Source organism: Protomyctophum bolini (genome assembly GCF_963924005.1).
Source record: "Protomyctophum bolini genome assembly, chromosome: 4".
Lineage (NCBI taxonomy): Eukaryota > Metazoa > Chordata > Actinopteri > Myctophiformes > Myctophidae > Protomyctophum > Protomyctophum bolini.
In genome coordinates this window covers 9,675,806-9,700,287 of record NC_137865.1, presented here as the reverse complement: position 1 = coordinate 9,700,287, position 24,482 = coordinate 9,675,806, and positions in this window count along the sequence as shown.

Genomic DNA, 24,482 nt, shown 5'->3' with positions numbered 1-24,482 from the left:
CACTTGAAGCAGGACTTCACTTCAGCCATTCTCAACCTATCTTCTTCATATAACTGGTCCTGAAAAAGCTCATTATAATATGGTTTATTTTTTCCCCCTACTCCATCTGTGTATGACCAGTTCAGCTGGCCATACACAGATGGAGTATAGGGTTCCGGCAAACTGCCCCGCGTCCAAAACGGTACAGAAATGACAAGAGTTGCCATGTGGGGGTCCCCTTGGGGTCCCCGGAACATCCAGGCCCCCAGGAACACGCCCAGGGGGCCGGGCCGGTTCTGGCGTGGCGCTCCGCGTCCTCCGCATATCTATATGTGTGTGTGTTTGTGTGTGTGTTAGGTTGCGCACAGGTGGTGAAAAACAACCATGCTGTTTTCGTGCTCATACACAACCAGCCAGCCAGCCAGCCAGCCACCCACACACACACACAGCTCCGTAAGGGAGTGTTGAACCACTCAAAAATGGGACACTGTGCCTCCCTGCTTGGCACAAGGGTTGAATTGAGCATCATACTAGCATCATGTCCGCAAAAAAACAAACATTTAAGCTGCCTCACGCTACAGAAACAGGAGATGGGCTCCTGCCCCTTTGTGCCACATGGCTTGGCAAGGCTTACTTACTTACCAACGGTGTCTCAGAGGAGGACTGTGGACAGTTCAGAAACCCGCCTACTAGTGACATCATCGACGGGAAATCCAAGCTAAGCTGAAGGCTTTCCTGGAAAGTTAGCATGCTATAATGGAAGCCATTGTTCTGGCGTTAATACGAATCTAAATAAAAAATATGAAGTCTTGTTTGAAGACTGCATAACAAGGATGTCACTGGTAGGCGGGTGACAACAGCCCTCCTATGAGACATACAGAGTAGAATGTTTTACCATTTGATCATGATGAGCACATTAGTCTGAAATGTCTGTATTAGGAGTAACCCCTTGAGAACACACAATGTGTTATATGTACATAACTACAGTACACATAACACATGAATAGTATGGATCTATGCATCATAGATCTGTTAGAACAGGGCTTCTCAACGTTTTTGGCTGGGAAACCCCTGAAAATGTTTTGGCCATGTCTCGCGACTCTCCACCAGGCCGAATGGGGAGAGTATGTTTTGCTCTTCGTCCGTGTGTGTCACTTTTTCAAATCATGGTGGAGCTTTACCTATAACTGCCCCGATCTGCGTAAACGTTTGTATGCAGTGTGCACATTCCCTTGAGGCAGAAAAACTGTATTTTTCAAATTAGCCTTTTATAGCGCCACCAGGAGGCTGACTTAAGTGAAACACATTTTAGTGTCATGCAAATTAGTTCGAACACGATCTTTATAGTCATGTCATCATGACGGATCTGTGTAATTTATGTCCATATAATCTATTGTGGTTTGCTAAGATTGACATCTAAAGTTAAAAGGTGTGGCCCTATGTGGAGACCTATGCTCCAAGGATTAGTTTAGATTAGATTCAGATAAAGATATTCTTTCATTTAATTCTAGTGTGAATAAATAAATAATATATATAGTCTCTGTCGGGTGGAAACTGCTCATTACAGTACAGTATGTCCAGAGCTGTTGCTTTTCAGAATTCAAAGTCAAAAACAGAACAAGTAGCAGATCTAGAAGCTTGTAGGTCTGCTACTTTTGTACTGTATGACGCTAAAGTATAATCAAGTAGGCATTAATTTACAAAAAACACAAAAAGTTAAAATATGGAGATAAAAGGTTTCTGCCTGACAGCAATGATGTGTACTTAGTTAACTTTACACACACACACACACACACACACACACACACACACACACACACACAGCATGCCACAGAGAGGGTGAGAGGATAGCGTGCGGGCGCTGCCCTCTGACACTTCCTCTTCACAAGCCCTGTGATGTCACAGCAGCTGGATCTCGCTCTCACGCACGCACACACACACACACACACACACACACACACACACACACACAGAGGAACATCCAGAGTAGTTAACGTGAACACTTTCAATATTCTGTGTACGTCATTATAGGCAAAAGTTTGTTTTTCTTTTAAATTGCGAATATAGGCTGATCTATACAAGCTTGAAATTGAGGTATTTTCATCACTACTTTATTTACACACGTGTACAAAATAATATACAGTGAATAGAGAAAATAGCTAACCTTTTACATTGTGAGCATGCAGATCTGCTATTTTCGCTACTTTTCTTTTCACTGCCTATCTCCTGCTTCTGTAGCGTGAGGTGGTTTGATGTACAAGTACATCCCCTGGACGTGACGCTATAGTGTAGCGTGAGGTGGTTTGATGTACAAGTACATCCCTGGACATGACGCTATAGTGCCGAGCAGGGAGGCACTGGGTCCCATTGTTGTCGTTAACGTTATATGACCCTGCTGGTAGCTTGAACCCCGACCTCCCATTCCCCGGCCAGACACTCACAAGGCCTATACAGATGTGCCTAAAAATAGAGACTCCAGGGTTAATATGGTTAAAATCTGTTTGTGGATGCACAGACTGTCTTGTCTTTCACATGCAAATGAAACGCTTTAATGGGAATCACAATGTTTCGGTCCGGAGATCTTCATCAGAGGTTATCAACTATAAGCTCCGGACCTATGATATAACCCTTCATCAGGCTATATTTGATAAACCTGATCTCCGGATTCAAGCGTTGTGATTCTCATTAAAAACTTTTTCATTTGCATGCGAAGACAGCTTGTCTTCTCTGACACACATGTTGTTCTTATAGGTCTGCAAGAGCTTTGCTAATTCAGGGCAGAGGATACGGACTGGAAGCAGGAGTGGCGCGGGCCGATTTTGAATTGAGCGTGGAGCTGTTTTTAAAATGGGTGAGAGCGGGTTCGGAGCGAGGGCCGTACTCCGCTCGGGTCAGGGTTGTGCACACATATTTGAGCAAGCCCAGGTGCACGGACAGACACCAAGACACATGTTACGCTTTTGCTGCGTGCTTCGGACACGCAGTGGATCTGAGGGGAGTGTAGGTGCGCAAATCAAGGTGAGTGGCAGGGAGCAGAGATGCATGCTGTTTCAACATGAGCGAAACAGCGAGCGTGACAACAGCCCCCTGGAGCGAGGGGAGGCATTTCCCCTTGCTCCCCTCGCGTGTACAGAGAAAAACTCCCAGAACAGACGACTGAAAAAAAAACCATAGCTCTGTAGGAAGAGTTCTGTGTGAATGAAAACAAATGTAAAGTAAATAGAGATTCATATCTAAAATGAAAACGTCTCATTTCAGATGGAGATTAGATCACAGTCCTGACTGTGTGAAAAACCCTACACTCTGTATACCAAGCTAAGTCACTTGTGAACTGCATGCACCACAACAGTGGATGTAGTGTGTGCGTGCGTTCGTGCGTGCGTGTGTATCTGTGTGCATGCGTGCATGCTTCCGTGTATGCGTGCGTGCCTCAGGGCAGCAGCCGTGACTCCAGAAGGATAACATGCTAAATGACAGTGCTGTCCCTCTCTGTAGCGTGACGCCAGAGACCAAAACAAACCAGCTGTTATGGGAGTGTCCCCAATCATGTGATGTCCCCAATCTACTGCTGCGGCTGCTAAACATCACAACAACACTGCCTTACACCACTTATGTAATGGAAAATATGACATAATGCATCATCAAACTGGGAGAAACGTGATATTGAAAAGTTGGGAATCACTGCTGTAAACATGCTGTGATTGCCTGTGTACAGTATGAGAGATGGTCACTGATAAGTGGACACACAATCTACCTTATGTTTTTCCACGAGTTTATACTTCTATACTGGAACCAACCAACCAACAAACCCACAGGAGGATGGACTCTAGATTATATTCTAGCATTACCGTAAAATAATAGTGCCATCTGCTGTCTGGTGGGAACATCGGTTTGACAACAACTGATCTAGAGCAAGGTTTCCAAAAATACAGTGTATAGAGCATAATGCTTATATTCTTATATGTTGATTGCCTTTGGAGTATGTGGTGGTGGTGGTGGTGGTGGGGGTAGTTGAGCGGATGGCGCATTAGATTAGAGCACATACTGTAATGGCAACATCCCCCCTTTGGTTCTGATGGTGGCTGCCTTGTTTTGCACGGCGTTCTTCTCTCCCCGTCCACCCGCTTCATTTCCTGTCTCTCTACTACACAGCCCTGTGTGTGTGTGTGTGTGTGTGTGTGTGTGTGTACGTGCGTTTAAACTTTACTTTTGAGGTCCTGAGTCGACCTGACATGTGAGACAGGAATTGTGAAGACAATTTCCCAGGAAAAGAAAAACTCCTGCACTCTACGCTAATCATCAGCTGATTGAAGGCATAGAGTGTCTGAGAGACACTTACATGAGCTCTGGCATCAATCTCTTGTCTTCATTATTAGATTTCTGGAGACGTGCACCTGGCCAAGTCTTAGTGTGTCTTATCATGTCACTTTGTGCCACGCTGCGAGTTTAGTAATTTTGAAAATATATGTTTTCTTTTAAACATTAAGAACTACTGCTCTAGATAGAATACTGATAGTAAAGGAACCAACACAGCTTTCCCTCTTGTAAGCAAAGCACCAGCCATGACTGGCACACTTTTTATTTGCGTCGCAATAAATCTACTGTAAGCCATATTCATTTAATAGGACACTATGAAAGCCACAGGCTAAAAAAGAACATGTGTGTGCGCGAGAGCGAGCGCAACACACACACACACACACACACACACACACACACACACACACACACACACACACACAGACATAATGACTATAGAAGACACTGGCAGTATATAGTCAGGCTAAAGTGAATCACAGTTTCCAGGAGTGGCAGCTCTATCAAATTATAAGATGATTTATGGCAGGGGTTTAGGTAGTGCAACTTGGTCATGCCTATTATGGGATGCCAGTCATGCCACGGTTCACAAAGTGTTTCCGTGGTCTCTGCTGACCAGCGAACCAGCCAATAGAGAGAGGAGATGAAGGAAAAGGAGGGAAAAGGAGAAAGGAGAGCTGTAGAAATCCAGACTGAGAGGAAGAAGATCCAGGGCTACATCCTAGGATCTCTGGCTAAATAACCTTACATTATGTATGTATAGCCATTACCAGTAAGACACCCTGAAGGCAAGAATCGACCTCGCCCTATAGGGCAAGGTCGCGTGGGTGACGGAAGACTGCTGGGTACAGGGTTTGATGAGGTCAGATCAACATATGGAATGTCAGTACAGGTCAGCTCCATATGGAGATCTAAGGGTGGCAGTGGGGGCACTCACTGAGAAAAGGTTAAAGATTGTTATTATTATTTTTCCACAAGTGATGAAGGACCAATGTGGTGCCAATGGTTCCCTGTTCTGCAAAAAGTAAAAAAAATAATTAAAAATAAATGGCGAGGCTATTGCACTTTTTCATCACATGAAAAACATCTCCACTTCAGTGAGTAGTGAAAGTATATAAAGCTCAGTCAGTAAATTACACCAGACAGCGATATATTCTCTGTTAACATTGTCTTTGGCACCGTGTTAGAGAGAGACAGCCGTAGCGGATGCACTGGAGCACGGCTAATGGCAGGCTACCTTACCAAAGTGTCCTATATCAAGTAAGAAATGTGCGGTCGAGAGCTTTTCATCATTCCTAAGTGTTTTTTGTCCAATTATGACAGTGTGGAGATGCAGTTGAAAGAAGTTATTCTGAGCACCTTTGTATAAAAGTAAGTTGGGGGGGGGGGGATTTCATGGATGAATGAGAGGTTATGAATGTACTGTAGATGAATACACATTGTACAATCATGCAAGGAATGCAAATGGTCAATATTATAAAGCTACTCATATTTTCATCCGAGTGTAGTTAAAGTACATTTAATGACTTGATGACTATTTCTATATAGTTGATACAGTACTACAGTTGTACAGTATTACCATTTGTTCTTGCTTACTGCAAATGGCTCTGGATTAGGAGAGTCTGCTAAATGCCTAAATTCTCCAGAGTCACACAAACCCTATCACATCACACACAAAGTAGTCTCTCAAGACGGACTGTTGACTAACGTCAACGTTTTTTGACGATGGGTTCTCAGATTCCAAACAAAGTAACTTTACACTCAAGGTCATATTATTGTCTGTTGGGTGGGGGGGGGGGGGAAGAAACAGCTAAAGTAGCAGACCTACAAGCTCAGAAAGTGTCGCTTTGTGCCCCAATTCGAGCTTGCAGATCTGCTACTTTTGATGCTTTACTGTGACACTGTAGTGTGATCAAGTACTGTAGGTCGTTAATTTACAGAAAACACACAAAGGAGGTTTCTACCCGACTGTGCGGCCCTCCAGACAGAACAGATTGCAGATTAAATCAATTCCAATTGACCTCAACCCGCCCACAGATGACTAGTAATGCAGTTAGGAAAATTAAACACCTCCAGTGATATAATTGAGTATAAACAGGAGTTGCGAGACACACGGTGCACACACACACACACACACACACACACACACACACGCACACACACACACACACACACACACACACACTTCCTGCTGATGGAAATATGGGTTCATCTGGGGCAGTCATGATTACAAAACCAAGTTGACCATTAATTGTTATACAGATTATTGCGTTTTAATTGTGTCTTTGTGACACATCACTCCACCAACTAAGAACGGCCATGCACCACCTTATGGAGGCCCGACGTCACGAGGCCTGACCATATATGGAGGCGCGACGTCACGAGGCCTGACCATATATGGAGGCGCGACGTCACGAGGCCTGACCATATATGGAGGCGAGACGTCACGAGGCATGACCATATGGAGGCGTAATGCCATGAGGCGTGACCAATAACATGGAAATGATTATGATGACTACGCAAAATAATTGCAATTATCTCAAACACACTGTACTTCTAGATCAGACAATGATAGTTGTGACAGGCCTATAGGTTCATCATGCATGTTTATGTCTCCCATCAGGAGTGGGACACACGCTTACACCTTTTATGAACACAAAGAATGATGCTATATGTAGCACATAACATACAGTACATGGAAGTCATAGGAACACTGTGTACCGCCAGGTGCCTGCATATCACAGGCCAACATAATTACACAACTCATCTCTGCACACTAGGGATGTTTCCATAATGGAAGTTCTGGGCCAGTAACAATGTCTTTTTTGGCTGCATTTACTCCCCCTTTTTCGTGCCAGGGGATCAAATAAATATTCCTTATGAAAAATGCCTGTTCTGAAGTGAATCTGCAACTTTGTGGTGAGAAGCTTGTAATAAGCCATATTGGGTTTCCTAAACATAAACAGCTGCTTATTTCCTGATATGCCGATGACGCTCAACGAGGCAAATATACCATCGGTGATGGGATAGCGACCTACAGTACTACATACAGTACATGACCTGTTGCCTGCATGAGGCACTGAGGCAGTGCAACGCAGGAGGGCAGAAACAGCCTGCTACACATTTCAGCAGTGACTGCATGCGTTATTCTAGAAGGTAACACACACGCGCACACACACACACACACACACACACACACGACCCAAACTACATAATAAAACCACTGTGTCAGCACCTAAGCCGTATCAAAGCCCCACAATCTATTAAAAACATGTTAACGTTTGGTGTCTAGCAGGACCGCTGTATCATGTGAACGCTCAATTATATTGGCCCCTGAAGCCTAATTTATGCCCCGTCACGTAACAGAGAATAGCAGATCTACAAGCTGGCGGCGTGTCGCGTCCACAAGTCACGGCGCGCTGTCTGTCTGCTTGTAGATCCGCTGCCACGCTTGGCGGCAGGCGATACCGCGGTGCGCCGGAGCATGAATTAAAGGCTTAACGGTGATGTAATAAAAAGCTGTGCAGCGGGTCTTTTTCCCGCGCAGGGAAGGTAAAGCTCTTTCACAATCTCTGGCTTGCACGGCCTGGACAAACAACCACACACAACCGCCGACGGTACAAAGTCCTGCCAACGCAGCCCCAATGTAAACACAGTCTTGTGATCGTGATACCAGGCATCAAGTTGGTCAAACACTGTGAATGTGTGGAGACGCACGCACGCGCACACACACACACACACACACACACACACACACACACACACACACACACACACACACACACACACACACACACACACACACACACACACACACACACACACACACACACACACACACACACACACACACACACACACACACACACACACACACACACACACACACACACAGATGTGTGGCTCTGTTAAAGGCTGAAGATAGCAACAGACTAAATACATTTTCATATTCGATAGTGATATTTCTGATTCATTCAAATTCGTGGGTCTCCTCATCGCTTCATCAGAATTAGGTCAACATAGCAGCACTACTCATACACACTGACACAAGGCTAGGCCATGTCATGAATTGTTTCTAGCCCTAGCTTTTATAATTGCGCCCTTGTTTTATCTTTGAAATTATAATAGTTATAATATAGTATTAATGTTATTAAAGACAACAAGACGACACAAAATTATGATCCCAGATAATATTTTGTCTAATCAATATAATATCACCATATTGCCAAGCCTTAATACACCGGTCATTCCCACGGCGGGGAAAAACCCAAGACACACATCCATTCACTCAATCCTCTGACGACATGTTAGCCATGACAAGCCGTCCGGTGCAACCTACACGTCCCAAACCCGCTGAGAGGGGCTTTTCTTTGGACATTTCCTGAAGGACTAAAGGGATAATCCCCTTCATACACTCTCTGTACCTGGTTAAGAGCATGGCCCTCCAGAGCCTTTTTAACCCTCGAGTGAGCTCAACAAAAACGGCTTCATTTAGAGAGCGACCCTACAAGGAGGGCTCTCGGGGGTCTTAACTAAAGGAGGCTTGGAGGTACTGCGGACCCCCGTGAGGTATGTGTCGCTGTCGGGGAAGAAACCTTGTATCTCCGTAGTTCAACCTTTTCATGTTTTCTTATGAACGCTTCACTTTGTCTGTGTTGAGTAAAAAGTAGCAAAAATATATATCAGTTGTTTTTGCTAATTCTGGAATATTCTGAAAGTGAAAGTGGTTCAGAATTTCTGTGTATTTTATAATGAAATTGAACCAATGAAAAGTATTAAGAGTTTGTGACTAAATAATAAACTACATCGGATCCATCAGAACACGGGCATTTTGAATGCCTTTTTATAAAAAATAATCCATACAAGGTTTCCACCCAACAGCGAAGATAGTAAAAAAGGAGGGCCAGGATGAGGAGGAAGGAGATGGTCTTGGGGACTTACTGAACCGGCTCCCTCAACACGGGCATGGGGATGTCCTCGCACACGTAGTCCAACATCTCCTCCGTTATGCTGTTGGCCCTGGAGATGTCGATGGAGGTGGTGATGGACGATTGGTCCACACTTCGCCTCACTGCAGGGGAGAGGAGGAAAGGAGAGGAGGTGGGGGGTCATTTTCATCTCAGTTGAGAACAATTGGGGGGGGGGGGGGAAATGAAGTCCAGTGTGTGAAGCCAGTGTTTCCTTAAACATTTTTGGTTGCAGCTGGCCTGTTTTTATGGGTCCAACATTTTATTTCATTCTCCAAAGTGAGTGACACCCCACAGCCAACAACACTAGAGTGAACAACCATGACCTGGTACCAACCAAATTTAGAACGACTTTTCAACATCAATTATATTAAAGGATGTATAACACTGTGTTTCTTTCAAAATAGGCCTGAAAAACATCTAACAGGAGACCACAAAGGGAGGTACCGGTAATTGTAATTTTGGACTGCATTTATATGAATGGACTGCATTTATATAGCGCTTTTATCCAAAGTGCTTTACATTAAATGTACTTCACCCATTCACACATGGAGGAAACCATGCAAGGCACAACCTGCTCATCAGGAGCAGTTAGGGGTTCAGTGTCTTGCTCAAGGACACTTAGTCAGGAGGAGCCGGGAATCGAACCTGGAACTTTCGGATTCCAAGGGCGGCCGCTCTACCTCCTGAGCCACTGCAACCCCATAATTTACCATCTCGTTTGTACATATAGTGTTTGTATTTGTTGATGACATTGTATTTTGCTACAAAAAAGAAAAAGCAAAACTAATTTTTTTAATAAATAAATCACAAATAGCAAAAATTACAAAATCTCTTTTGGGCCTTGAGCTGAAAGGTGCTTGAGAATGACAGAGACACAGTGAAAGACAAAGACAAAGTTATACAAAGAGTTCAGAGTAAAGATGAAGATACCTGGAGAAGAAGGCCATCTTATATTGAAAGCTGAGCGTGAGTGAGAAGGTGGCGGTCGGCCTGAAGGTTATTCAAAACAAAGGTATCATCAGAAAAGAGAGCAGAAGAAGGAATAGAAATACACACAGAGACACATTTTGATATGAATTGAAGATTCAGTGTCGTCTTTATTCTAATTAATGCATACCAACAAATTGTTGCTGTGAAACGCTTATTTATGTTTTTCCCGTAAAGTGTTGTAAATGTATTTGTTTCGGAGAGAATTCTTTTTTTAACGTGAGTCTTCGCATTTTCCTATTTAAGTCAATGGGTAGATTCAATCCACAAAAAATGGTCGATTTATTTTTTACGCAAACCTTTTTTGTTCTAAACTTTGCTTCTGGAGGTGCACGGCACAAACATGGAAAAAGGTTTGAGGAGGTTTGAGGAGTGTATATATATAATATAAGAGAACCTTTTTAACTCAAACCTTTGCTCCTGGAGGTCCCCGGCACAAACTATTTGTAACGTGGTCCTTGACATGAAAAAGGTGTGAGCAGCACTGTGCTATAGTATTGAAGTGGTTGAATGAGCGGTGCACACTGTGGCTAGCCTAGCAGCCGGCTTGACTGCTGTTGTGCGGAGTTAAAAACAACAGCGCTAGAACAACATGTGCAGCGAGGGTTCTTGACCTGCAGTCAGGCTGTCAGCCTCACGTTGACGAGTCTCCCCTCCCAACGCAGACCGGCCCCGCGGCCCGGCCTCCATTGTGATGAAGAATGGACGGCCCAGAATGTGCTTCCAAGAACACAACGACCGGTTACCACTTCATTCAATCTCTCTAAGTATGCTATCAACCCAGGAGTTTGTTTAACATTGCCCCCCAGTCCCCCGTTCCCCCATCCCCGGAGAGGGAGATGGAGAGATAGAGGGAGAGACGAGAGAGAACAAGATGAGGAGAATGAGGGAAAGAGAAGGGGAGAGAGAGAGAGAGAGAGAGAGAGAGAGAGAGAGAGGTAGGTAGGTATGGGGAGAGAAAGAGTGAACGGCAGTATAGAGAGATGGAGAAAGAGAGAGAGAGAGAGCCACCTGGTTGAGTAAAGCCTGATGGAACAACCTCACAACGGGTTGGAACTGTGGTGTTATCGGCTACACAAACAGCAGCAGAGCTATCGGCGCCATCGATGGAAATGGGCTTGGTTGGGTTACATGCAGAGGGGGAGCCGTCCCCGGGTAGCAAAACAAGCAGGGTACGTTCCGTACAGTATACGGGACAGAACCAGAGAGCCAGATAGAGAGAGAGATAGAGGGATGGAGAGGGGGGAAAAGAGAGAGAGAGACTGTGAGAAAGAGGATGCAGAGAGAGCGAGAGTGATAAAGGATCAATGTGGGGCCTGGAACCGGCCAGAGGTCCTTGAGGGGGTTCCGGGGGGGGGGGGGGGGACCTTACAGGTCTGTAACTCAAAGAGCATACAAATCCATATGGACTATGGGAGTTATGTGTGTGTTTGTGACACTGCTAACAGTGCCATCTAGCAGTATTGTATTGTGTTGCAGCTCTCCATGCTCAGACATACAGACACAGACAAGACATGCATACATAGCTACGTAATGGAGCGGTTAGGCACCACTCAAATAGCAAAAGTAGCAGATCTACAAGCTCTAAAAGGAATCGCTTTACCGATCAAGTGAGACATTAAATGACACAAAACGTTTAAATATAATGGACATAAGAGGTTTCTGCATCCATTAGAACGAAGAGGACACCGTTCTGTCTGACAGCAACGGTATTCACACGGCAGCCATTTTGCTCTTACTGTACACTGTGTACATTACACTGTTCAGGGGGAATTTATGATATAAGAGTAAAATGCCTGCAGTATGACTATGGTCAATTAATTGAGAGATTATCCCCCCATCCCCAGTATCACAGTCCAGGTCCCCACGGTGCCACAGCCCTCCCTCCGTACGTCCGTCCATTCCCAGCTCGGTCAGCCAGCCAGCCCGCCCGCTCCTCAACCCCTGCCTGCCGTTGGCAGGACAGCCAGAAAAAAAGACAAACGGGGAGGCCAGGACAGGACAGAGCGGGCACAATAATGTCTCTGAGTCTCTGTGCTTTTGGCTCTCACTCATGGTCCGGTCGCGGGGACAAAGACCCGGCCAAGCCAGCCCAGTCTAATTAAAATTCTGTCTGGGCCACATTATAAAGACAGACTGGTTAATGATTAACACAGGAGTAGAGCTTAATAGAAGGGAAAAGGAGGAGAGTGCAACTGGCAGAAGCAAGAGAGACAGCATGAGAAACTTCCCTTATGTCACCTTTCAGACATTTTGTCGGCTTCCCCCTTTTTTTAAACCCAGGGCCTTATATTATAAATGTGGCCTGGTTCTTTTTTAAGGTCTAATTTAAGTTCCTGTCCTACGTAGTTGGAACATGAGAGTGTAAGAGAGATGCCATGACTGTCCTAATGCTGCTGACATCATCCCACATAACCCCATTCATTCCCCCGAGTCATGTTCAACTGTTTTGTGCCAAGGACCCAGAAATGTACTGTATACGTTATGTGCAGAATCTCAAGGTTATTTAGTGCCAGGGTCCAGGGAACTCCTGAAGCAACGATTTGAGTTTAAAATGTTCACTTTAACCCAATCCATGCTATCCTCCAGATCTCTCGTGTGGAAAGGTCACCTGGGCCATCCGCGAGAAACACGAGATTTGATGAAAACTTAATTTTAAAATATTTATTTACCATTTATTTTTTTAGCCTCAGTTAGTTTCCACGGCTAACTGTAAACCTCTCACTGTAAACAGCGTACATGATAATCCGCTGTACATTTATTGTATTGTATTATGTAATTAATTGGAGTAGCTCACAGCCCATCGCATTTAAGTTTCAGGACCAGAAATTTAAATTGCTATAACCCTGTAGGCATTGAGGAAATGTCGACATATTATAATAGGAGACATCATAAATAGAAGATGACATAAAAAAGGCAAGTGATGAACGTACCTGCTCTGTTGAATATTCTGGTGAGACCTGTGGGGGAAAAGAAAAACCAGTCAGAGATGGTTGTTACAATGTTGGGACAATTTAAAGTGACAGAAAGGTATCTCTGATATCAAATATCCAGACAGTGTGCTCTTTCATAATATGTGATATTCTCATTCTCATTTGAACCTTCATGTTTGTCCTATGCACCTTCTTTAAAATATTTAAAGTGACAGGAAATTACAATCGCTGTAAAGCCTGATGCATGTGACGAGAAAAGCAGAGCTACAAGTTCACAAGCTTGAGCTTGAATGGGGTTAAGTGCATGTGGGGTTGCTGTTATGGGGTTAAGTGTCTTGCTTGGGCATTTAGACATGGGCCGGACTGGGAGGTCAATGCGGTGACCTTCTGATTAGCAGACAGCCACGCTACCCAATCAGCTACGGCCTGGTAAATAGACAACAGGGTGGCTTATATTTCCACATTTTCTCCAGTGTGATCTCATTGAGGTTGGTTAGGTAACAATGGCATACATACAGTACGTGGTGTGACTGTGCAGACCAAATTTGGGCCAGATTTAATTAAAGTTTTAGTTTAATTTAAGGAAGCAAAGTGAACTTGAACATCTATGGCTTTTGTGGTTCTCAAAATGTGTTAATATACATCATAAATAAAACAAATCTTTGAAACATTTTGAAAAACAAAAGATACAGTATGGTAAGTGAAAACAAAACCTTTTTTTGTTCAAATTTTAAAGCACCATATTCTGATAGCATTCATTGCTCTCCAGCTCTTGTACAGAACATACTGTGGGTTGCCCATTTATCAGCTTAGTGTTCCAGTTCCAATTTGGTCTGCTCATTTTTCTCTGTGTCATCACTTCTAATTACACTTGTTTAATCTGTATTCTGTGCAAAGTTCTCTCTCCTGATTGGTTACAGAAAATGCATTTCTTGTTTAATAAAGAGGTGGAGAAACAGGGAGATGCCCGTTACTGAACAATGATGATATCAGAATATACCGATATTGGTAACACTTGCAGATAAGGTTCATGAAATAATGATTAACTAATGATTAACTAATGTATTAGTTAAGCATTATCATTATTTCAGTGTTACCGAGATATTTAACACAATTTTAACTATAACATCAGTTAACCTACATAGTATCACAATCAGCCTAATCACTATAGTATATGTTACTGTAATTTGGGGGTCTTTTGCATGTAAATATTTAGAAGCACTGATCTATAGAGACAGATACGTATCTTAGCTTGGAAGTGAACCAGACAAAAACATGTCTAATGCTAGCTTCTATTTTCAGGAGGGACTTATTATGCAACACTCAAGACTACGGCGGTTGATGCTTTCGGAGCTGGATTTCAAGCATGTGATTCTCATTCTCAAGAGGCACATACATATACATATGGGAACATACTGTAGGCCTATCAGGTTTCTGCAGTCTGATATATAGAGACAGGGTAACGGTTACATTTATAGCTGGAAATTAAAATAATGTATAGGGGGGAAAAAACCACATGATGTGTTATTATTTGGCATTCTCATACATAGATGTTAAGTTTGTCGACATGTTTTATTGTCTCGTCTATGTTTTGTGCCTGTGGAACGCCTCGAAAATGAGATGATGCATCTCAGGGGGCTCATCCTCCAAATAAATTCCCAATTTTAGGCAGTAATCTGAAGACTCTGACTCTATTTTAGATTAATTAAGAATAGCATGTTATGTAGACAGATGCATTTGTTGACCTACTGTAACAATGTACAGATTTATTTTGACAGTATATTGTTTAGACTGGATTATGTGGGGCAGTCTCGCGTAGACAGAGAACTACGAATGCTATATAGTGTGGAACTACAGCTCCTAAGAGCAGAGTAACGGAAGCCGTCTCTGCTGCTCAGACCCAAAAGATATTCGACCAACGAACTTCCATTTCCGTTGGAAACACAACCGAGACGGGAGCATAGAGTCATACGAGAGGGAGATTCATGTTATTTGTGCGCAGATAGTTTAACACAGAAAAGTATCATGGGGATTCAAACCGACAAAACTAGTGAAAGAAGAGATAAAGCAGAAAACGAACTAGCCATCTTACAGTAGCTTCAAAAATCGACACACTGTTTTGCTTCGAGTTAGGACATGTTTTTGCCGCTGCACCAAGTGAGGGGATGCGTCACATCCGCTTTATCGCTTACTCATGGAAAGAGCTTCCGTTCTCCAGACTGTACGACGGAAGCATTTGAAAATTTGCAAGAGGGAACAGTCTGGCCGTGCAAGACTATGGCCTTGTCCACACGTATCCGGGTAAACGGATAAACGTAGGTTTTTATATGCGTTTTGGGGTGGTCGCCCACACACAAACGTGTTTTTGGTCCATATAAACGCATCTTTTGGAAAACCCCTGCCACAGTGTATTTTTTTTAAACTCCGCCTGTGTGTTCCCGTGTGGACAATGTAAAAAAAACTAAAACTAAAACTAAAACTAAAACACTACGTTTATGTAGGTGTGGATGAAGCCTAAGTCAGTAGACGGTTCCTGTTGTACCCATCTGTCTGTGTCTCTTTTGTGCCCATATATGGAGATCTCTGAATCTGTCTTTCTATCCGTGTCCCTTTTATGCCCATAGGAATGGAGATCCCTGATGTCATCAGTGTATGCCCATGGCGCTTCTGGAAGTGGAGAGCCACATACTGTATGTCAATATATGGACATATTATCGCGGTTCTGGACAACCATATCAGGTTTGTTTATAGTTACGCCTGAGTCAGAGTGATGTGGCCATGGTCCTGCCTATATATGGGCGTATCGGGTTTGTCACTCTGAGTTATAGTGACAATATTCGCATATCGTAATATATATAGGATACGTAGTGCTTCATCTCTCTCTCTCTCTCTCTCAGCTAAGGGGTCCTTGGTCTGAAAAAACATTGAAGACCCCTGCTGTAGTACTGTACGTAAATATTTGACGTTGTCCCTTATCTGTTGACCTGCCTTGAATGATTGAACAGGTCTGTAGAATGAGACCTTTTAAGGTAAAGCCTTGTTAGGTATAATGCTAATAATAAAGGCCCGATCTTCGACTCAGTCATAGTAGTAAAACAGAACTGTGTGTGTTTGTGTTTGTGTGCGTCTGCATGCATGCGTGCATGCGTGTGTGCGTGCGTGCGTGCAGCCAGTCTGAGCATGGTGAACGGTTCATGTGGCGCGGCCCATAGAAAATAATAGTCCCGGTGCTGGTCTGGTGCAGACAGTTGACATTACAGATGTCTACTTTTATGGTTTTGGGTCTGTAGCGGCCAGGGGAACATACGGTACCATGCTTTCACAACTCTAAACATTATCATTAGTGACAGGAGACCGCTGCCTGTGGCTGCTGCTGCTTCACATGGCTTTATGACTGTCTAAAAAAAAAAACATCCCCCTTTTCCATGGCACGAGGCAGGTCCTCATTCCATTGATTGTGTATCAGTACACATTTTTGACGGCAAAGTCTTATTATGTTTTGGACATAAATCTCTTGAATAAAATTCCATTTCATTTCAAGAAATATTTTACTCATCTGAAATGTTTTGGTCTAGTTTTAGTTCACTAAATAATGCGATTTTAGTGGACAAAAAAAAATCTATAGTCGACTAAAATGAATCATGGCCTGATTTATACTTCCTCGTGTGCTGATCTAGATTACACGCTCACAGTGGGTTGCAGATGTGTTATGAGTTTGAGAACCACTGGTTTGAGAAGCACTGGGTGTAAAATGACCAAAGTACAGATAAAAAAATAAGTCTGACTGCAAAGAACTACACACACGCACGCACGCACGCACGCACACACACACACACACACACACACACACACACACACACACACACACACACACACACACACACACACACACACACACACACACACACACACACACACACACACACACACACACACACACACACACACACACACACACACACACACACACACACACACACACACACACACACACACACACACACACACACAGTGGAGTGATATACGCGTTGGTTTCTCCTCAGTGCCATCAAAGGCCAGGAGGACATGTGTTCTCGTTCATTATCTGACTCCCATTGATCCAATTACGCACCAAACGAGATAACTTTTCCCCTCATAACAGCTCGCTTGGCTGGCGACGCTGTGCATTGATGTCAGCTTTATGTTGCTTCCACTGCTTTTATGATTGCGCGCTTTGACAGGAAAAAGCACATAAAGTGCATTTATTAACGTCGGGGCCCAGGAGGATTCATTTGGTGGCAACACGGGAAGTCAAATCACCCCCCCCCCCCCCCCCCTGACTCCCCTCCCCCTGACCCTGCCCCATCCCACTCGCCAAACAGCTAAGCTGTAAATTTTAACCAATCCAATTCAATCAGTGTTGACTTATTGTGGAAAATAGACTAAAGGGTCACTTCACCCCTTTTGCAACAACATCTTATTTGAATGATGTTTGGGAGACAAGAAACACTTTCCTGGTGATTTTATGTGGGTAATACGTGTTTTTAGATATTTTAGTCTTTCAAAGTGTCAATGATGTCATGGACACTGGGCTCACTTCCTTCCTGCACTACTGTACAATTCCCATAATGCTTTGGTGCAATGCTCCTCCTTGTGGATAGGGGGAGGGCTGTCTTACTGAGACAACATGTAGTCCAGGAAGTAACTGAGCCCAGTGTCCATGACACTCTGAAATACTAAGATATCTAAAAACACATATTACCCCCATAAAAACCACATGAAAGTGTTTCTTGTCTCCCAAACATCATTAAAATAAGATCTGGTTGCAAAAGGGGTGAAGTGACCCTTTTTAGTACACTTCGTTGCTCTCGGCCAGAAACCTCTAAACTTGTTTGTGTCAATTAACAGTTTGAGAAGTTTTTATTTTTACTTGATTATTTTTCAATACGTTATACTTCTACTCAAATATTGTTCTTTACTCCACTACAATTATTATTATTTATGAATTCTGGACCATTCATAATGTCTACTTTTACTTTGCTAGTGTATATTTTGTACTTTTGTACTTTTAATCAAGTAAAATTTAGTATCTAGGCCTTTTAGTTGTAACAAAGTATTTCAACGTTAAAAAAAAAAAAACTAGAAAAAAGAACTAGAGTAATCCTTCCACCACTCACTGTCAATATTTGTAACGTTATGAGACTTTGCAACACTCACTGGCTTTAAGATTATATTTATAGTAGCCTAATCCCTTGGATATGAAGCCATCCAAAACAAACAGCCTCTTTTTGGCATCAGAGATGCATGCTTTCCAATCTGATAACAACATAAAGGAAAAACAAGAGAGTCTTGGCAACGTCTGCAGCATTATTGGTAAATCCAAGGGAAAATTCCTCCACTTGTGGCCTTGACAGCTCTGTATTTTTATTTCTTATTGTTCTACTTAATCCCCGTGTAAGTGTGTCCTAGCTGTGGCCAGTGGACTGGACAAGAGGAACAGCAAAGAGCTGGCAGTCATGACCTCTAATCACCATTGGGACTGTAATAGCTTCCATGTGCTTTGCTTGCGAACAACACCTGGCAGCCATCTTGGCTCTAAAAAGGGATGAGAAATGTCCCCGTTTACTGGGTGCAAATGAACAACCAAGCTACATTAAATACTGCCATTTCTTTTAATGGCCTCCTCGGTTTGTACGTGGGGGAGAGATGGTGACGAAACCAAAAGTACAAACGGCACCCTAATAACAGCAGTATAGGAACTGTTTTTCAAGTCAAGGACCCCCCAAATATAAATGTATTTGGCTATGGACCCCCAACTGAAATTGTTTTGTGCCAGGGACCCCTAGAAGAAAAGGACCCCTGGGGGTCTCTGGCCCTCACTTTGAGAACTCCTGGCTTAAGCACTGTTTAAGCTTAGTTCAATGGTTTAGTTCATTGGTTTAGTGCATCTCGTTTATCAATGCCGTCCGTCCCATAAGATATTAGACTTGACTTAAGTCTAGAATACTTACCAATACTTATTTTCAGTGATGAATATCACAGAATGTTGCAAATACTTCAATCAATCAATCAATCAATCAATCAAACAATAAAGTAAAATAAAGTACTCATCGTGTGATAAGTGAAGTCATACCAGTGGTAGTGACTGATTGTGAGAAGCTGGACTCCACTATAAACAACAATCTTTGGGCAACAGTTGTCCCTTGTGGCCACTATCCTAGGAAAAACAAACTCCTAAATGCAGGGACATTCCCTTCTAATAGTTTAGGATTATATTAACCCATTCTGACCGGGCACCCATTTTGGTGTTAGTATCATGTTATGCTTTACCTATTGAAAAATAGCAGATCTACAAGCTCATATCGCGCCACCGAGTGGCGCGATACGAGCTTGTAGGTCTGCTATTTTTGAAAAATTCGAAGAACGACTGACATTTTTAGAATCTGATCTCAGGTCAGAATGGGTTCATCAGACCAGTGTGTTGTCCAGTGGAAACCTCGTATGAATCTGATCTCAGGTCAGAATGGGTTAACCACATGGACCTTAGCGTCCCTATTCTGGGCATGTCAAAATAAGCCAACATCGAGTTTCAAACAAACATAGTAGACATTCAGCGGAAATATTAGGCGGAAAGAACAGATCTACAAACTGAGCTTGTACATGTGCTATTTCGCCGTTGCAAATGATACGTTTAAGTGGTTGAGCGGTCAACACAATAAGAAATGCCATAGTACCAAAACACGAGGGCACGGCAATGCAAATATTTTTGCTCATGCGTTGCAAACGATTCAAATCCTGCCAACGCAAAGAAAATACACGTCAAATGTTACTTTTACTGAAATAATGGGTTTCTAAGGCCCCTTGAGGCAGCATGACATCATTCCCCAGCCCCTGAAAAGCATTCCATCAAACAAAATCATATAAAGAAGACGGGGAGGAATAACTGCCAGAAATAACCCCCCCCCCCCCGCCCCCCAAATCAAGTTTCATTAGGGTGATAAATCACTTTTTCAAATGCCCCTCATATGACATGGTCTTACAGCTGGGCGGACTACAAAGTGCACTAAAACATCACAGATGCCTACACACACCCATTCATCCATCCACACTGTACCTTCACACTACTGTTCTAAAGGTTACCATGGCACAAATCAACATTAAAGGGATAGTTCACCCTCAAAATGATATTGTTTCTATCGATTACTGACCCCATGGAGACCTGAATTCATGGATATATCTTTTTGCTTTTGTCGCATTCCTAAGCCAATAATTTGATGGCCAGCAGTGGTTGCCTATGGAGACACAAAAAGGAGAATCTTTGTGTCTCCATAGGGAACTGCTGCTCTTTTCACTGCATGCCATGCTTCCGAATGACATAAAATCAGTCAGTGGTGATCAGTGGTGGTGAGTGAAAAGTTGAATCTATATGCTCCTTCTCATTCAGTGTAAAATTTGACAGCTAATTTAGATTTAGTTTTAGTCAGTTTTAGTCTTTTGAATAAAATTACCTTTAGTTTTAGTCATATTTTATCCCTTTAAAAATACCCCCCTTGATCATTGGGGAATTGTTTTGGGTCATTCTGATTCCGGTTTGCGGTTTCCCGGCTGATGACAACAAACCTGACTACAACATGACGTAAGTTATCATCTGCTACCGTACGGATCATAAACCGGAAAATGGTATGCCTGAAAAAACCCATCTAAAAGTTTGACTTGTAGATCAGCACCCAAGCGCAACAAACATGTCACAAAAATGACTTGCCTTTTAGTTCTACTGGATCTCTTCTGCACTACTCCCTCCTAGCATTTTAGTCTAGTTTATATTTGTTGTCTATATATTTAGTCTTAGTTTTAGTCATCATAGCTTAATTTCTATTTAGCGAGGCAGAAGAAACCAGTTCAAGGAGGGGGTCAGTGTTCTACCAGAAACCAGTTCAAGGAGGGGGTCAGTGTTCTACCAGAAACCAGTTCAAGGAGGGGGTCAGTGTTCTACCAGAAACCAGTTCAAGGAGGGGGTCAGTGTTTTACCGTCGACCGTGCCTGAGGGCTCCTCCTGCAGGAAGAAGGCCACGTCCTTCTTGTCCGCGGTGTCGTCGATGTGGTCATAGACGATGGTGGGGACGGACAGGGTCCTGTCTCTCTCCTGGGACGCGCCCATGGAGCCGTTCCCTCGGGACGGCCTCAGTCTCCTCTTCACTCCCCTTTTCTGCCAGGGAGAGAGAGAAAACGCAGACAAGATAACCTCGTTTGTAGTCCCTTGGAACGTTACACTGTAGAATTCATTGTGCACGCTTCTTCATTCTTCAATTGGCACGCAAGAAATAATTTGGCATTATAATACACTACACTGAAACCACTTTCAACCTTGGTGTCCTTAAAAACCTTCAAAAACGATTCCGCTGAATTGCAAAAAGAATAAAGATTTTGAAACGGCTCTTGTAAAAAGGAGCCATGGGAGACCCTGGTTAATGAACAGGGTTCACTGAGGTGACTTTGGTCTTATTGCATTTGATCATACTGTACTACAACGTCACACAAACGTATCAAAAGTTGGGTCTGCTACTTTTGCCTTTTTTTTTATTTGAATCCTGAAAAGTAACCGTTTTGGACATAATGACATTCCCTTTCCACCCGACAGAGATGATATTGTGACTATCGTATTATCATAACACAGACATGTTATCGTGACACCATCCTATGGTGAGGTTTTGGCATCATGGTTACATGCCTGGATGGAATTCCATGCAGCCTTTCGGTTTCTAGAAGGCCTACTTTACATAATGAACCAACACTATGTCATTATATGTCCCTCAAAAGCTGCGAGTGGTCCAAAAAAACCATGACCAGCGTTGTAACACCACAGCTCTGTCTGGCTGGCTGAGGACACCACTGTGTAACCTCGCTAGGTTTAAGCGAGGTCAGAGTTCTGTGCACGTGACGTGTGTGTCTGTGTACATGTGTGCGCACGTGTGTGTGTGTGTGTGTGTGTGTGTGTGTGTGTGTGTTAGAGAGTTACTGGAGGACCTAAATGGGGCCTCCAAACGTAGCGTGAGGCGGGCCAGCCAGCCCCACACCAACGTAATGGACATGGCCTTTATAGAAACTCAATTATTTGGGCTCAGTGGATCAGACTCAGTGGCAACTGACAAGTGGACCACAGTTCAGCCCCAAATACCAGAAGGCCCTGAATGACTCATTAAGAGAGCCACAGAGAGCAAGGAGAGAATGAGTGAGAGACAGAGACACACGAGAGAGAGAGAGAGAGAGAGAGAGAGAGAGAGAGAGAGAGAGAGGGGAGAGGCTGTGAGTTCGCCGCACAACGTCTCATACGCCGCAGACAGCAGATCTGCAAGCTCACAGCGCACCTTGTTCCGAAACACTCTGTGAGCTTGCAGATCTGCCGTCTTTGGTGTGCAACTCCGTCATATGGCGAAGTATAAATTAGGCATGAGAGAGAGACAGAGAGTGGGAGAGAGAGTGAGTGAATAAAGAGTGTGAATGAGGGGTTGAGAGAGAGAGAGAGAGAGAGAGAAAAGAATAAAGTGCAGAGCACAGAAAGTCACATGCTCCACAACAGAAAGGAACGGAAGCAGCCCTCACTCTTTCTAATATGAGTGGGTTCAATGCTAAACAAAGATTTTTTTGTTGTTGTTCTGCTAGACAAAGGTTTACTCCCATGAGAAAGGCGGCAGTGACATCATCTCAACTGACTGAGGCTTTGTCCTGCCGGGACAAAGACCCCGAGTCATCCTGGCGGAGTCAGGCCTGCCTGCACTGCCTGGGGGGAAACTACACCATGAGAGAGAGTGTGTGCGCCGGCGTATTACTATACTTGTGAGGAGGTCCAAATGTTCCCACTCCCCCCCAAATATATAGGAGAATTTGCAATATACTGTAGATATTTGTGAGGACAATTTCCCCATAGTCATCACAACAAGAGGTTGTTTTATGGTAAAAAGAAAGGATTTTTTTTTTAATCAAGTTGTGGTTAGGGTTGCGATTAATTAAAGTGTAATAACTTGATGGGGGGGAGAGGGTGGCGCGCACTACAATTACACATTACAAATACCAAACCTGTTATGTACTTAGAGGTCAGGTTTAGGGGGCTGTGTCTGACTTAGTTTCACACCAGTGTCCACGCACTGAAAATATAAAAAAATTAAATCATAACACCAATGTTCAAAAATGTTGATGCCCTCACAAGTATAGTAATGCAAATGTGTGCATGTGTGCGTGTGTGTGTGTGTGTGTGTGTGTGTGTGTGTGTGCATGAGGGTGGGAACTTAACTTACTCATTTATGCTCTATGACCTAGGTGCAACATAATGTTTGTGGTGAAAGGTGAACCTCACAGACAGACAATGCAGTGTGGGGCTGAGGGCCAGAATTAGGCTAATCATCTAACATCCAGTATCGCAGTCACAAGTTTTTGTTGTTTCCTTCGTGTCCTGACAACAGTCTTTTGTCATCAAAACAGGGTGATGCAGAGCAGTGTTGTTTTTGGCAGCAAATTTCTGTTTTCGTTTAGTCATAGTCTTTGGAATAGCACTTAATTTAGTTAGTTTTAGTCATATTTTAGGTCGCATTCACACCTAATACTAGACTCGATGCGAATGGGAGGAGAATTTGGGATTCTTGCATATTTAATTTGCTGCGGTTTTCTTTCACACTGCACTCATCTGCAGCAATTGGAAACGCAGCAGGGAACTTCATCAATGTGTTCCATTCATAAACTACACAGTGAAATCTATGGTGTTAAAATAATACTAGGACGTGAAATTAGGGTAACGTGTGTCAGGGACTAGACGTCTCACTCTTGTGTGCACACGCTTGTGCGTGCGTGCATGTGTGTGCAATTGTTCATGCATGTGTGTGTGTAGTGCACGCACTGTTCTTTTGGGCATGTGGAGGCACAGCGCAGACAGCAGCACAAAATGTATCCGACCTCCGTTTACAAGTTTATCGACATGAAGAAAGTTCCCACTCCCTCCCCACACAGTGACAGCAGTGACAACACTCCATGTTTACGCACAGACTGTGCGTATATTCTCTACACTACAGTGTTTCCTTAAGCAATTGATTAATGTACTTGTCCTCATATTTCAACGAGGGCTTCAGTCTTCATCTTTGCGTGCGCTGCATAAAATTAATATCCCTTCTCCGTCTCCAACTGTGTTTAGCTTAATTTCCTTTATTTGCTGCAGATTGCATTCCCACCTGTACTGAATTGAAATCAAATGTGATTGGAAGCGAAGCGAAACCCCCGTTTTTTGTTGGAATAGAATGCTGTTCTTTAATGCACATTAGGATTCGATTGAGGC